This window comes from Xenopus tropicalis, chromosome 10, assembly GCF_000004195.4.
Source record: "Xenopus tropicalis strain Nigerian chromosome 10, UCB_Xtro_10.0, whole genome shotgun sequence".
Classification (NCBI taxonomy): Eukaryota; Metazoa; Chordata; class Amphibia; order Anura; family Pipidae; genus Xenopus; species Xenopus tropicalis.
Genome location: NC_030686.2, coordinates 42,208,495 through 42,224,600, shown reverse-complemented (window position 1 = coordinate 42,224,600; position 16,106 = coordinate 42,208,495).

Below are 16,106 nucleotides of genomic sequence, written 5' to 3'. Positions count from 1 at the left end.
AGATCTCTTGGTTTCTTACTTTATTAGCTGCCTCGTTATATTCTAGTTGAACTTGCATATGGTACTGCCACTAATTTATTAGGGTGGCTGTGGAGACTCACAAATGAGGTTATTTTCCTGCACCCCCTAGTTCCTTAAAGCAGACCTTGCCTGCCCTGTCTGATACAGACATATCTTCTATTCAGGCCTGTGCCTATATAGAAATAAACTTTTTTTCTCCATTTTTTAAAATTTCCTAAGGAGGGTGCCCCTCACCTACCTGATGATGCACATATGTTGAATAGGATTGGGGGCATGCATAGGGCAGGAACGTACAGAGACACAAGGGAAGAGATGTAGTGAGGGGCAGAGGAATGGAGGGCTTTGAAGGTTAGGAGAAGAAGTTTGTAAGATATTCTTTGTTTAATAGGAAGCCACGATAAGGCCTTTAGCAGGGGAAGGGCCTGAACTCTCCTGGATGAGAGGAGGAGAATTCTGGCAGCAGTATTTAATATAGACTGTAGAGGGGAAAGATGGGAGTTAGGGAGGCCGGTTAATAGCAGGTTGCAGTAGTCCAGTCGTAGTAGTCCAGAAATTCATGTTGTCCAGCTTTAAATTATATATATATATATATGGATGGATAGATGAAAACTACACCACCGCTCTTTCTTCTGTTCTGCTCCCATTTCCAATCTATATTCTTTCCCTTATTTCCCCTTATCACTTATGCTTCATCTATCTCTCCTCTGTTTTACTTTCCTTTTTAACTGTCACCCTACATTTTCTATTCCTTTCAACAGTACCTTTTCTTCCATTAAAGCTTTCTTGCTTCTTCAGCTTTTCTCACCTCTCATTCCTTATATATTAACTCTCATTCCTTATATATTAACTCCCCATGTATTCTGTCCTTCTGGTCTTTAAACCTCTTCATTTTCATTCTGTCCACACTCACTTCCCCCCGTCTTTTATATTGGTCTTTTCTTACACTTTTTATGCTGTCCTGTGCTTTTTTTTCTCAGTCATTATGCCCTCTCAGCTCAGCACACCTGCAAGGTTTACAATTTCCATGTAGGCCTAAGAAATACAAATCTTTTTGCAGCAGTTACTTTATTTAGAACCAAGTGCTTCTTTACTCACTGTCGAACTTGCGGTACGATTAGACATTGGAGTAGATGTGCACTGTATAATTCATGCGTGTCCATCTCAGTTTTAATCTATATAAGGATAAACCAGTCATGAGTTTGTGAAGGGAATGGCACCACCCACTGCAGTGGCATAACAGTAGAGGAAGCAGACCCCGCAGTTGCATGCGGGGGGGGGGGGCAGGGTGACAGGGTGGCTCGGACCATGGGGTCTGCTTCCCCCAATGGGGGACACATGTGGGTAGCTTTAACACCTGGCTGGCATTTGACCAGCCCAACCGGTAGATCACCAACTAGGGCCGGGGCCGGATATACATTTCCCTCAAATCCCTCCCTTCTGCTAAGGATTACTCCTTACAAGTACAGACCTGCCTATTTCCGGCCCATTTCTCCACCCATTCTGCCCATTTCCCAGCCTTGTGACATCATGGTTCTGCCCCATGTTACACCCCCATATCAGAAATAGTTCAGTACTGTGCTTCCAGAATCAACCACCTGTTTGAAATACTGGGGAAAAAAATTGACATTATAGGTAGCGTGGCATTTAGCTGTATCGATAAGATGACATGCATATTTGGGCTTGTTTGCTAACACTGGAGATAAATATCAGCAACCAATCATCAATTAGATTTAAACAGTTAACTAGACAAAAGCAGTTAGAAGATAAAAGAACAGATGCGATTGTTTGGTAAGGACAAGATCAACAGTGATATTTTTTTCCTTGACCGGCAGTGATAACCGGCCTTGACTGGATAACAGGTTTCCGGATAAGGGATCCCATACCTGTATATGGAAAATGCCTACACATTCCAGTACTGGTCATTTTCAGCCTCAAAATGCCTGAGTGGGTGTCTTCAGGCTGTAAAGTGGCTGTATCGGTGCTCCTAGGTGTTTTTTAGTTCGTCAGTGGTGAAGAGCCGTACTTTAACTTTTAAGAAAGCTGCATTTTTGTATCTCCGTGCCTCAAGTCTACTAAAAAATTATTTAAACCTGTAGTAAACCCAACAGCATTGTTTTGCCTCCAATAAGGATTCATTTTATCATAATTAAAATCAACTACAAGATACTGTGTTAATATTACAGAGAAAAGGGAATCATTTAACCATTAAATAAACCCAATAGGGCTGTTCTGCCCCAATTAGGGGTAATTATATCTTAGTTGGGATCAAGTACAGGTACTGTTTTATTATTACAGAGAAAAGGGAATTATTTAACCATTAAATAAACCCAATAGGGCTGTTCTGCCCCCAATAAGGGGTAATTATATCTTAGTTGGGATCAAGTACAGGTACTGTTTTATTATTACAGAGAAAAGGGAATCATTTAACCATTAAATAAACCCAATAGGGCTGTTCTGCCCCCAATAAGGGGTAATTATATCTTAGTTGGGATCAAGTACAGGTACTGTTTTATTATTACAGAGAAAAGGGAATCATTTAACCATTAAATAAACCCAATAGGATTGTTCTGCCCCAATAAGGGGTAATTATATCTTAGTTGGGACCAAGTACATGTACTGTTTTATTATTACAGAGAAAAGGGAATCATTTAACCATTAAATAAACTCAATAGGGCTGTTCTGCCCCCAATAAGGGGTAATTAAATCTTAGTTGGGACCAAGTACATGTACTGTTTTATTATTACAGAGAAAAGGGAATCATTTAACCATTAAATAAACCCAATAGGATTGTTCTGCCCCCAATAAGGGGTAATTATATCTTAGTTGGGACCAAGTACATGTACTGTTTTATTATTACAGAGAAAAGGGAATTATTTAACCATTAAATAAACCCAATAGGGCTGTTCTGCCCCAATAAGGGGTAATTATATCTTAGTTGGGATCAAGTACAGGTACTGTTTTATTATTACAGAGAAAAGGGAATCATTTAACCATTAAATAAACCCAATAGGGCTGTTCTGCCCCAATAAGGGGTAATTATATCTTAGTTGGGATCAAGTACAGGTACTGTTTTATTATTACAGAGAAAAGGGAATCATTTAACCATTAAATAAACCCAATAGGGCTGTTCTGCCCCCAATAAGGGGTAATTATATCTTAGTTGGGATCAAGTACAGGTACTGTTTTATTATTACAGAGAAAAGGGAATCATTTAACCATTAAATTAACTCAATAGGGCTGTTCTGCCCCCAATAAGGGGTAATTATATCTTAGTTGGGATCAAGTACAGGTACTGTTTTATTATTAAAGAAAAAAAGGAATCATTTTTAAAAATTAGAATTATTTGCTTTTAATGGAGTCTATGGATAATGGGTTTCCGGATAATGGATTCCATACCTGTATCCCATTTAGAACTACAAACAAAACCACAGTGAATCATTTGAATTGCAGGCTAATTGGACCATATGGATCTTTTCTGCTATCATATTTTATTTCTGTGTATTTACAGATCTCTATGTACATCGCAGTGGTAAAACCTGGCCGCAGAGGATTCATCTGCTGAAAGATCTGCATGTCTGCCCAGTGCATCCCCAACAGTGGTTCTGTAATTAACCCAAGAGAATGTGCCGACATGTCTGAGCTACAGAGATCCACCTTAGCTACTGTGAAACATATGATTAAAAGCTAATTCTTCCCTGCAGGAGCGTAATAGGAGCAGCTGCTACTAAGGTATCCTATCATCTTCATTACTATAGCAGAACTGTCATTTATTCCATTTTATGTCCCCCACCCCCCATTGTTCTTGCAGTAAATTGAGTGTTACATGGGGTATAATGTATCCCTATTGTGATGCAGACATTTTCTTTTACAGGAAAATGCCAGCATCGCTTTAAAAACCCTATTTTAGTTTATTAGGCCTAGTACCCTGTATTTTGGGCACATCTTGGCCACACTGCAGTGCACCCCAGCCCTACCCAATTATGCCAGTAGCACACCGCTAATCAAACTCTGATTTCTGCCTAATTCTAAGGTATATTGGGATATATATGGGGGTACATTTCAACAGGTTCAAAATAGACCCTGGCATTTCAAGTACACAAGAGGCACAAACAGCCCCCCACTAGCCCAATAAATAGTGAGTGTCTATGGCATCTTACAGCAGCCCCTCTGGCATTTGCCTGAACCCACAGATTGCCAGTCTGGGCCTGGGTCCTGGCATTCCAAGTACCAAGAGGCCCAAACAGCCCCCCCAGCCCAATAAATAGTGACTGACTATGGCATCTTACAGCAGCCCCTCTGGCATTTGCCTGAACCCACAGATTTCCATTCCATTTCAATACTTTTCAGGTGGTGGGTAAAACCAATTCAGTGCAAGTCACTGGCAAGGGGACTAAGGAGCCTAAGAGCTCATGTACTGAGAAATAACACTGTGGTGGTATGCCAGATCTGAACCCCCCATTTTCAGCCTGCAAAATCCTCCAGCTGATACTTAACTATCCACTAGAGGTCTCCAGTCTTCTCCTGAGGAAATTGTGTGTTTTCATTAGGGATGTACCAAATCCAGGATTCAGTTTGGGATTGAAAATAGTGGATTCGGTGCATTACTAGTTTTCAATAAGAATAATTTTATTATTATGTATTTATAAAGCACCAACATATTCCATTGTTGTACAATAGCTCTGTCCATCCCTGTTCTCCTTGGTTTCCCTTAATACCAACCACCTGTCCCTCTTAGATGTCACTTTGCCAAATCATAGTGCGTTAAATAGGCAAATGTACATGCAAATCCAACACACCTGTTATCCAATACAGAGTATTTGTGTAAAGAAATGGAGCTAAACAACATCACCTGACAGCTGCTTTGGCCAATGGCCCTTTGTAAACAGACCTTATAAATCTGTTTACAGTGTTTTATTTAAATCAATGGGGCGGAGCTAGTGATGCCACCCCCCCTCAAGTTGTGCCAAAGCTTAGAGCAGCAGGCACAGGGGGCAGTTGGGACGACATTGGAAAGCCCACCTCAGAGTGGCTGGGGAGTAGAATTGCCCCTGACCACAGAATAATATCTGCTTCTATAGAAACATCTTTATTATATATAGACAAAATATATGCACTGTATCATCTGTACCATGTAAAATTGATGAGAGTGCTATTCTAAGCGTTTTTGTGATTTACATTTCTTGTTGTTTTTTTTAAGATTCCAAGGTATTAAGGGAAATATCGTTAATATGAATACATTTAGTTACAACAGTTTCTGACCTTGATCCAGTCGAGGAACTTGTCAGGAAAAAGATGTTGCTTTGGTTAGGAATAAATATTAGAAACCTCAGATAACTTCTTTAACATCTTTCCTAACGAGACGAACATAAGACCAGGCCTCTCTCTTTCTTTTGATAAGTTCCTCGTTAGAATCACAGTCAGAAACTGACCAGCAGGTGGCGCTGATGTTACAAAATGAATTCACATTAACATTACATATATCCATTGATATCTAAAGTGCTTAGAATGGCACTCTCATCAATTTTCCATTCACTTATTTTAAAAGATTACTTAAAATTCTCAATTTTTGCTTCTAAACACTTGCATTAGATTATAAACATGATCTTGATAAGTCTGCCTCTTAATATCCTTACCTGTGCTCCTGAAGCATAGATTGGCACAGAGGACATCTATACAGTTTGCTCTGCATTGTAATTTAAACTCAATCCTCAGTGTTCCAAAGAACTAATACTAAATAGGATCTAAAGTCACCAAAAATGCTTTCCTAAAGGTGGTCATACAAGGTAATTTAGACCGATTCAGCAGCTTATCTGCCCGTGTATGGACACCAATGATGGGCCTCCCCAACCAATATCTGGCCTAAAATTGTCCAGCTCTCTATCAGGTATGATTTTTCCGCAAGATCAGGGGCCATAGTGCGTTCCCTGAACCGACGTAGCCTATGCCCGCCTAGGGCCAACGATCAGATTAGCCCAATACCATGCACCTTTAGATGGGCATATTGGGAGAAGATCTACTCGCTTGGTGACTTTGCCAAACGAGCGGATCTTATATTGTATGGGCACCTTAATTTTTCTAGTATTCATTATGTCGGTAAATGAACTGACAATGTATCCAGATTGCCACTAGGGGGCAGTGTTAACTTGTCCTTGAAATCATAGTGATCGAAAATTTCGGAAAAAAATCCCTCTCTGCAGCAGCAACAACACGCCAGGGAAGATGGGAAATAACAAAATAAATAAATGGAATCATTTCTACATATTGTTCATTTGCTGAAGTTGTAATTTCACTTTCCAAGGCCATTTATCATAAAACTGCCTGTTTTTCCATTCCGTCGCTCAAGGCTGCATGTTATATTTCACACACTGCTCCCCGCGAACTGGGGAACTGGAGTCGATTCTATGGTAACAACTCTCAGCGCATTACCCAAGTACATCTTATTAAACTTGCTTCTTTTGACTTGAAATTGGAAAGTGAGCCGTTCCCATGCAGTGTAGCAGCCAAGGTTGGAACGGCCATTTCTCTTTCAAAGCTGAATTCGGTTCAGAGCTGGGTTCACCAAAGTATTTGCAAAATCCAAGCTGTGCCACAGAAAAGGAAGGGAGGTGGTCCATTAATAGGGGGAAATCTGGATGGGATGGTTAATTAATCTGTTTTATTTTATTCTATATATACAATATATTGTGTGTCGGTCCCTAAGCTCAGGTAAGTAAAAAGAAGATGGGGGGCTACTGGGACTTCTTTGGAGGCACAGATCTCCCCTGCTAAAGGGCTGTGGTTGTCTTGGGCTGGTACAGAACCCAAAAACATAATTTACAGCATTTCTACCCTACTTCTATGTTAAGCTTTAACATAATATCCCATAGGAGTGCCCTAATTTAAAATTGAATCTGCCAATGGCACCATGTCAACTTTTACATGGTAAGATACGAGAAGAGCCACAATTTATTTTTATTTCCTTACAGGGTAACCTTTTTCAAATAAAAAATAACAAAAGTGGTATAAAGGCGATACCTTTATTGGCTAAATAAGATAATCATAGCAAGCTTTCAGAACATTCTAGTTCCCTTTTCAAGTAATCAGCTTGAAAAAAGAAAAAACTAAAGCTTGCTATGATTATCTTAGTTAGCCAATAAAGGTATCCCCTTTATACCACTTTTGTTTTGTTTTTTTTATTTCAAAAGGGTTACCCTGTAAGCATTTTGACTGGCTAACACGGTACATCACCTTTTGCTGCATTTTTATTTCCTATCAGATCTCATTGTTTGGACTTTTGGCCCCAAGGAAGCAGGTTAGAATTAACAATAAAGAGTTAGTCCTGCAAATGTTCGATGATTTCCAACTAAGCTCAGCATCTCAGCAGTGGCATTTAAAAGGTGGCCTAACCAGCACCGGATCTGGGCGCCCCGAGGCCGCCCCCTGTCCGCCCAAATTTGTGCCGCCCTAGGCCCGGGCCTTTGTGGCCTTTCCACAAATCCGGGCCTGGGCCTAACAAGATCCTCCTGTCCATTATTGAAAGTCCTAGATCATTACTGTTATAGGGCTGAGTTGGTACCGCAAGCTCAATATATAGAAAACAGCATTTCTAACCATATTCTTTGTTAGGGTTAAGTTCTCCTTTAAGCTTAATATCTGCATGGAATAGGAATGGAAAGGAATTGCACACTGCTCTCTAAGGCCTATGGCAGACAGGTTAAACCACTACGAGTGGGGCTTCTCTGCCAGCGTCTCTCAAGCCTGTCTTTCATTTTAATATCACTTAATGTATATGAAGCCTCGCCTCACACAAGAACATTTTTTAACATCACACTAGATGGCGCTCTACATCTAAGCCACACGCTGAACTGCTGCCAACCACTTGTTATAACACATTTTATATGTCAAACCACCTCTAAATAAGTGTTGCCTCTGCAGCGATTGCTTTGGAAGAGGTGTGGAAAGGTGGTTAACTCTCTTAAATTCATACAACTCTTTTTTTCTCCCCCCCAACCATTTAATTTTATCTGTAAAGTTCCCAAGCCCACCTGACATTATTTGTATTTCAAACACCTATAAGGGATAATGGCTGTATCAAGCCACTCTGGGTGCTGTGGTATGTTAAAATACTTTATTCTCTATCCCTTAATGCAGAATAAAATATCCCTCCTGTTCTAATTAGCCTTATGTCATTGTGATCCAGTTTTAAACATCATACGCCTGAGGCAAGCCAGCATTGCTGGTTGTTGGAATGCAGCAGTGCCGAAGGCTTCTTATCCTTTGCATATGCTTTTGGCACCAATTGTAAGAAGAGCCAAATCATTAGAAGAGATAATCATACTTGGGAAGAGTCAAAGGGAAAAGATTTAAACCCAGCAGCCAATGAGATGCCAGAAGATCCAAAGCAAAGATGAAAAATTCTGGATAAACAGAATCCAAGTGGTGACCAGAAGTTGAAATTAACTGCAAGACTGACCGCAATAGTCATTCAAATAATAATAATATTAATATTAGGCTTTTCTTGTAAAGGTTGTGTCTGTGCTTACAGGAAGCACAAGAGAGGTGGTGGTGGTGTTACCACAATGGTTACAGCTGCTTTTGCACATGAATTCTGGTCATCAGCAAGCTCTGCTTTAAAGGGAAAGTGTGCTCTATATATAGGCAGGCTCTGTCGCCCATTTTAAGTGATACAACACAGCGTAGGGTTTCCAAGCATTGCTTGTCGGCACAGAGTGGGGGCTGCCATAGTGCTTGCACTGAATGTTGTTAATAAGCATAAATTGCTTTTGATATAAGGGCACAAGGAGCCTTTGCCACTGACCACACTCTCCAGGGTTCTCTCTGAGCACAGTGCAATTGTGCCACTCACTGGCAATGGAAGGACATGTAAGGAAATGACCATCCCGTGGTCATGTTACACCAATTATGGTATGGCAGCCACTTGAATGCCATTTACAAAGAGTTGCAAGTCGTTTTCTATGTTAAAGCACCTCTTCCATTCCTGTATTTAAGAACCGTATGCATTGCATAAAATCATGCATTAACTGGAATTGGCTTGTTATTTATATAAGTCACTACATCTCCTAGAACCCCCATACTTGACTTGAGTTAGCTTGGTGTCTAGTGCTAAGCTGCTGTTCCTTTTAGCAGAAATAATTCCCTTTTTGCACCGACCTGCACATTTATTTACCTTATTTAAGATAAGGGGGTTAACAGTACCCTTGTAAAGTCCATTTAGTGGCATGACAATACCTAGCAGACCAGGGGCACCCTTGGAATTCATGCTGTTTCTCAGGGACCCACATTAAGTAAAAGAATCAGGTTTGTGACTACAATGGTTATAATGCCTATTTTGTATTGTAGGTGGGGTGGCGCTGCCCTAGGCACTGGGCCTACACTGGACATGACTAATCAGGAAGAAGTCAAAGCAAGGGGAACCCCACCCACCTCACCTCTGAAGCAAGATTTAATGGCAAGTGTCCATCAGCGGGTTGGGATAATTTTATTTTCCAAACACTTTTTTTCCCATATAGGCATCCTTGGGTGTCTATATGGTAAATACAGCCTTGATTGATGGAAATATTTTCATATTATTAATGGGGATCATGGGGACTGACTTTTTTGTGTCATGAACCATATGTATGAACCAGGTCTTGACTGGCATTCCAAGTACCCAGAGGCCCAAACAGCCTCCCCAGCCCAATAAATAGTGAGTGTCTATGGCATCTTACAGCAGCCCCTCTGGCATTTGCCTGAACCCACAGATTGCCAGTCTGGGCCTGGGTCCTGGCATTCCAAGTACCCAGAGGCCCAAACAGCCCCCCCCCAGCCCAATAAATAGTGACTGTCTATGGCACCTTACAGCAGCCCCTCTGGCATTTGCCTGAACCCACAGATTGCCAGTCTGGGCCTGGGTCCTGGCATTCCAAGTACCCAGAGGCCCAAACAGCTCCCCCCCAGCCCAATAAATAGTGACTGACTATGGCACCTTACAGCAGCCCCTCTGGCATTTGCCTGAACCCACAGATTGCCAGTCCGGGCGGATAGGAAGGCTGGTATTGTTTTTACAGAAAAGTTGGCAGCCCTAGTATTGGAGATTGGGCAGCATAAGCAGGAGTGTGTAGGTACAGAACTGCATCAATTTTACTGTTTGTTGTTTTGCTGTCTGCCGGGAGAAAATGGGTTAATATATAGATATTCTGCTATTCAGAAAGTAATTGCTTTTGGTGCACGTTTCGCCCCAATGGTATGTGTTTAAATAGAGAAAGTATGTAAATCAGACCTGCACCGCGCTATCTATAATTCACAAGATAATGTAGGAAAGCCTCTCACAAAGAGTTTCTTTCTGAGCTGCAAAAGAAAAAGGAAGAAAAAGAAATAATCCTGCAAGTTTTTGGAAAGTAAGGACAGAAAAAAATTCCACTTACTGCCAACCATCAATTCTTAATTCCAGCCCAGGAAAGAGAAATGATGGAAAGTAAGATTGATTTGAGTGAGAATGAGTTTTCTTCATTTTATATTTCGCCCCAGAATTACATATTTCTAAATTGCCATTTATAAGCTGGGAATTGATTTTATTTTCTCAGAGGACAAAGTGAAAAGTGGGAGAATTGGATGCTTTTATTTTACATCAATAGAAATAGCTTAGCCGGGCAGCATTCAGAAATCAACAGAATACCGTGTTATGTACCATGGATACAACCAGGCTGGATTGCCTTTCGGAATCTGATTCTACCATCCATTGTGCAGCATCTAACTGCTAACTGGCATCTGACTGGTTGGCGATTAGTACTGTACTAATGGGAGATAACCATTGGGAGAGGAATGTGGGGCTGTTCCTGCTGAATTGTGCTTAGTACAGTTTGATATCTGTGCTGCAATTGTTTCATGGTATTTTGCCAAAGAGTAGTGCCTCTTAGCTTTTTTCTCAGGGACCCACATTAAGTAAAAGAATTCCAAAAATTGGTTTAAAACCAACTGCAATGATTATAATGCCTATTTTCTATTGTAGGTCGGCGCTGCCCTAGGCACTGGGCCTACACTGGACATGCACCAATCAGGAAGAACTAGAAGCAAGGGGTACCCCTCTCCCCCCTCAGCTCTGCAGCAAGATTTAATGGCAAGTGTCCATCGGCGGGTTGGGATAACTTTTTTCCCCATATAGGCATCCTTGGGTGTCTATATGACAAATACAGCTTTGATTGAAGGAAGTATTTCATATTATTTAAGGGGATCATGGGGACCCACTTTAAAAAACACAAGGGCCCATATGTATGAACCAGGTCTTGACTGGGATTTAAAATAGGCCCTGGCATTCCAAGTACCCAGAGGCCCAAACAGCCCCCCCCAGCCCAATAAATAGTGAGTGTCTATGGCATCTTACAGCAGCCCCTCTGGCATTTGCCTGAACCCACAGATTGCCAGTCTGGGCCTGGGTCCTGGCATTCCAAGTACCCAGAGGCCCAAACAGCCCCCCACCCCAATAAATAGTGAGTGTCTATGGCATCTTACAGCAGCCCCTCTGGCATTTGCCTGAACCCACAGATTGCCAGTCTGGGCCTGGGTCCTGGCATTCCAAGTACCCAGAGGCCCAAACAGCCCCCCCCCCCAGCCCAATAAATAGTGACTGTCTATGGCATCTTACAGCAGCCCCTCTGGCATTTGCCTGAACCCACAGATTGCCAGTCTGGGCCTGGGTCCTGGCATTCCAAGTACCCAGAGGCCCAAACAGCCCCCCAGCCCAATAAATAGTGAGTGTCTATGGCACCTTACAGCAGCCCCTCTGGCATTTGCCAGTCCACCCCTGGTATGGCCACTCTATGCCATGGTGTCTTCTCTTGTAAAAGTGAATCCTCCACAATAGCTTCTGCCAAATGTAAACCTCAATTAGCATATTCAGATGTGAAAAATATTTTTAAAAAAATGGATCAATTAAGAACAAAAATGTATTGTGTTCAGTTGAGATTTAAAGTCACATGACTTTGGATTCAGCTGAATCCCAGCGCTGGATTTTTGGATCATTAATAAACAGAATTAGGACCACCAAAGTGGGGTACTATTGCATACCTCTCAATTGTCCCTATTTAGGTAGGACAGTCCCAAAACCTGGACCTAGGGAAGCCTATGACTAAGGAGAAGATTTATCAAAATGTGAGCTTTATACATAAATACTTACCCACGTTCTATTCATTGTTATGGAGTTTTTAGAAGCTTATTCATCATTGGGTGAACTCACCATTTGATAAATACACTTCTAAAAATCCCCTAGGAATGAATAGGACATGGGTGAGTTTTTATGTATTAAGCTCTAAACTCACTCACTCTAAACTCACATTATGATAAATCTGCCCCTTAGCATTTGAAATGTTTCCCTGTAACCGCAAAGAAAAAAAAAGAAAACGTATATTTCAGTCCCAAAAGACACCAATATAGCTCCTCTTTCCCACACAAATATCACTGTTTGTGATTTCTTTATGCTTAGGAAAGAAAGAATAGAAAAGACTTTATTTTGGAAACTTCGCTTCCTTTCTTCTTATTTTAGAAATCTCATTTTCTAGCATGTTTCTTTTTCTAGTCCCCACCTCCAAAGCGTGGAAATATCAGCTGTCTTTTTTTTTTTTTTTTAAACACAAGAAGGGGTGACGGCAGTTTTGTTTAATCAGTCCCATTTATCCCGGGACCAGAGATTGTCATTGGAGCTGTGTCCTTACTCACAAAAAGCCGAGAGAAGAGCAAGTGATTGGTTCCACACACATGGCTGCTGGCATTGCACCAGATGCATTCATATTGTGATTATTTGGAAACGATTGGGTATGGAGGGGGGGGTGTTACTATAAATTTCATATCGTTATCAGAACTAGCAGTCTGTAACATGTTCTGTCAGTGGGAAATGGAATCCAGCGGTGATGGCTGATGCTCTGTTATGCAGGTGCTAAAACCATATCATTTTTTTGTATGTAATTATATGTATTTTAATAAATATAAACTCTCGCTGTGCTAATTTCATTTAATTTACAGTTTGGGTGGGTTTCTTGCACTATAGAGAACCGCAGGTTGAAAAAAAAAACCCATAACATTAACCAGATGCTAGCCCACTCCTGCCCAAGCCCGACTCCTTCTGTACTACAAATAACCCAAACCCGCCGGAGACATCACTGAGAGGGAGGGGCCACAGGAATTACATCACCAAGGGGGAGGGGTTGCAGGAGTGAAAAGCAGAAAGGCTGCTAAAGGGGCCAAGGTGCAGGGGAAAAGTAAAAGCATCAGACCCCCCACTCTTTTGAAGCCAAGCAAGCAGACCCCTGTCATGACCATTATGGTAAACTTGCCAGTCCTGGGTGAACCCACACTACCGCAGCTTCAAAATCTGGCAGGCTGTAGCAGTTAGCTCTGATTATTTTAGCAAAAAAAAAAAAATGCAACCAGTAATATCCTTTAGACAAGAGACATTAATACAAATAAGGGGTACAATGCCTTTTGTTTATCTGATCCAGTGCTCTAGGGTCATTGAACTCTAATATCTCCTTTTTATCCACTCCTATCCACACATATCCATTACTGGTTTATTGATTCCACCCGCTTTAATTTTTATAGTACTTATGTTAATTTAGGACCAGAGTATTAAGTGTTTCCATTGGGATAAGTTTTTATCCACTCAGCTAAATCAGTATATCTGTTTGGGGTCTAATCTCTTTTACCATTTGTGTAATAATAACATAAATAATATTTGAACCATCTATATCAAATAACCTTGCAAAACCTCCTTCTCTCTCTAGGTCCCTGAAAAGGAGGGTGAATTGGCAGTGCCACCTTTTCTACATCACATGAGTGCCCAAATGTTCCAAAAATCAAATCTAACCACTACATTGTGCCCTTCCCACCTATCCCAGCCTGCATACCACCCTGCTGTTGAATATCCAACCAATAACCGGCCGTTTAAAGCTGAAAACATGCATAGGTGATCCCACATAATAAATAGGGAGCCATAATAAAAGAGCTGTGGCTATTACCAAGCCTCATACACAACATGGTAAATATACAGGAAGGGCAATAAAGTACAATCAAACAGCGTACAGTTCATTCGTTTTTGTATTCCTACTGGTTTTATTTGAATGTCATGTTGTTGTACTCCTAGTGAAATGGAAAATAATAACATGATCAGGCTATTAAAAGCTTTTAGTGCAGCTCCCAGAGTAAACATATGTATTTCCTATGGCTGTACAACAAACAGATCACTTTATTGCTTGCATTTTCTCTTTATTTCTGCCAGAATAATGAAAATGCAGGACTATTTCCCATTTTGTTTTTCTTCCCACGCATTCTCTTTCATTTAGAAACAATATAGGGATTGGTTTATATATTTACGATAAGGAAAATTCTCCAGATCCCAAGTATTCCTATTCAAAATAGGAATATTTGGGGCACGACAGTACCCCTTTATAGGGCACATTACCTATAAACAATAAGAATGTTGGTGGCACTGGCAAATATGCACTGTACCAACATCCAACACTCCAACCAATTGTAGTAATAGGCAGGAATGTGTAGTGTATAAAGGTGGTGGAGGATTTAAATTCAGGTCCTTTAGACTGATTTGGCTGCTTAACTGCCCATGTATGGGGACCCCTGACGGGCCTACCTGACTGACATGAGCCCTACAATTGGCCAGATGTTGATTGGGCAGGTTTGATTCTCCCGCCAGATTGGGGACCGTGTCAGCCCATTGATGCAGTCCCTACTCCAATGGGTCCTGTTCCCATCGTTGTGGCTCCATTGGGCCAAACAACTTGATTACTCCGATATCGCTCACCTTAGGTGTGCATATAGGTGACCATAGAGAGTAAGATCTAAGTTGCCAATTGGGGTCCTTTAGTGCAATTTGGGAGTTTCTGCCCCTGTATTGGGCCCTCCAACTGGCCTCCCTGACCGATATCTGGCCAAAAATAGGCCAAATGTCAATCGGAGAGGGTTGATTTGATCTCCTTCATTGTAATGTGATTGTTTGGCCCTAGAGCAAAATGATCGCATTAGCATGGCATCACCCTCCCAAGGTGGGCATATTGGGGGAAGGATTTGCTCGTTTGGCTACCACACCATAGTGTATGGGGTAATAATAAAGTCATGAGAGCAAATAGAAAATGATTAACCAAGTAGAATATTTATCTTTTCTTTCTTTCAGGTATGACCCAGATAAGAAGATTTTTTCAAATCACCAAGTCAAAAAGGGTTTATCAAGGCTCTACTAACCATTACCTAATGGAAGCCTAGGGAATGGCCCACAACTCATATTTCAAATATGTAAAAATGGCTGCTTTTTGGAATGAAAATTGCCTCTACGGTATCCGCATGAACCAAAAACTACAAGAAACGATGTACTATGCTCTACTCCCCAGTTACTGATCCTGGTGGCACTCCAAATGGCCAAATCTAATTACTTATGACATGCAGGGCATTTTAAGAAGGATTTGGCAGCAATATACTGTAAATGTGTATTCGAATGAATATAATACTTTAAGTATTCTGCTTAGAAATACACATGGTTGTAACTGTGTTTTACCGTTTATATGTTGAAATCCTACTAAATCTGCCATGCAGGACCAGGTCTGGACTGGGATTTAAAACAGACCATTCAAGTACACAGAGGCCCAAACAGACCCCCCAGCCCAATAAATAGTGAGTGTCTATGGCATCTTACAGCAGCCCCTCTGGCATTTGCCTGAACCCACAGATTGCCAGTCTGGGCCTGGGTCCTGGCATTCCAAGTACCCAGAGGCCCAAACAGCCCCCCCAGCCCAATAAATAGTGACTGTCTATGGCACCTTACAGCAGCCCCTCTGGCATTTGCCTGAACCCACAGATTGCCAGTCTGGGCCTGGGTCCTGGCATTCCAAGTACCCAGAGGCCCAAACAGCCCCCCCAGCCCAATAAATAGTGACTGACTATGGCACCTTACAGCAGCCCCTCTGGCATTTGCCTGAACCCACAGATTGCCAGTCTGGGCCTGTGCAGAACCATTGTTTAACCCCTGCTAACCAACAGTTAGATGAAGGCAAATATATTTATTTTTTATGTGTTTCAAAGTCCAACATTTACCTTCAGCATTCAACTAT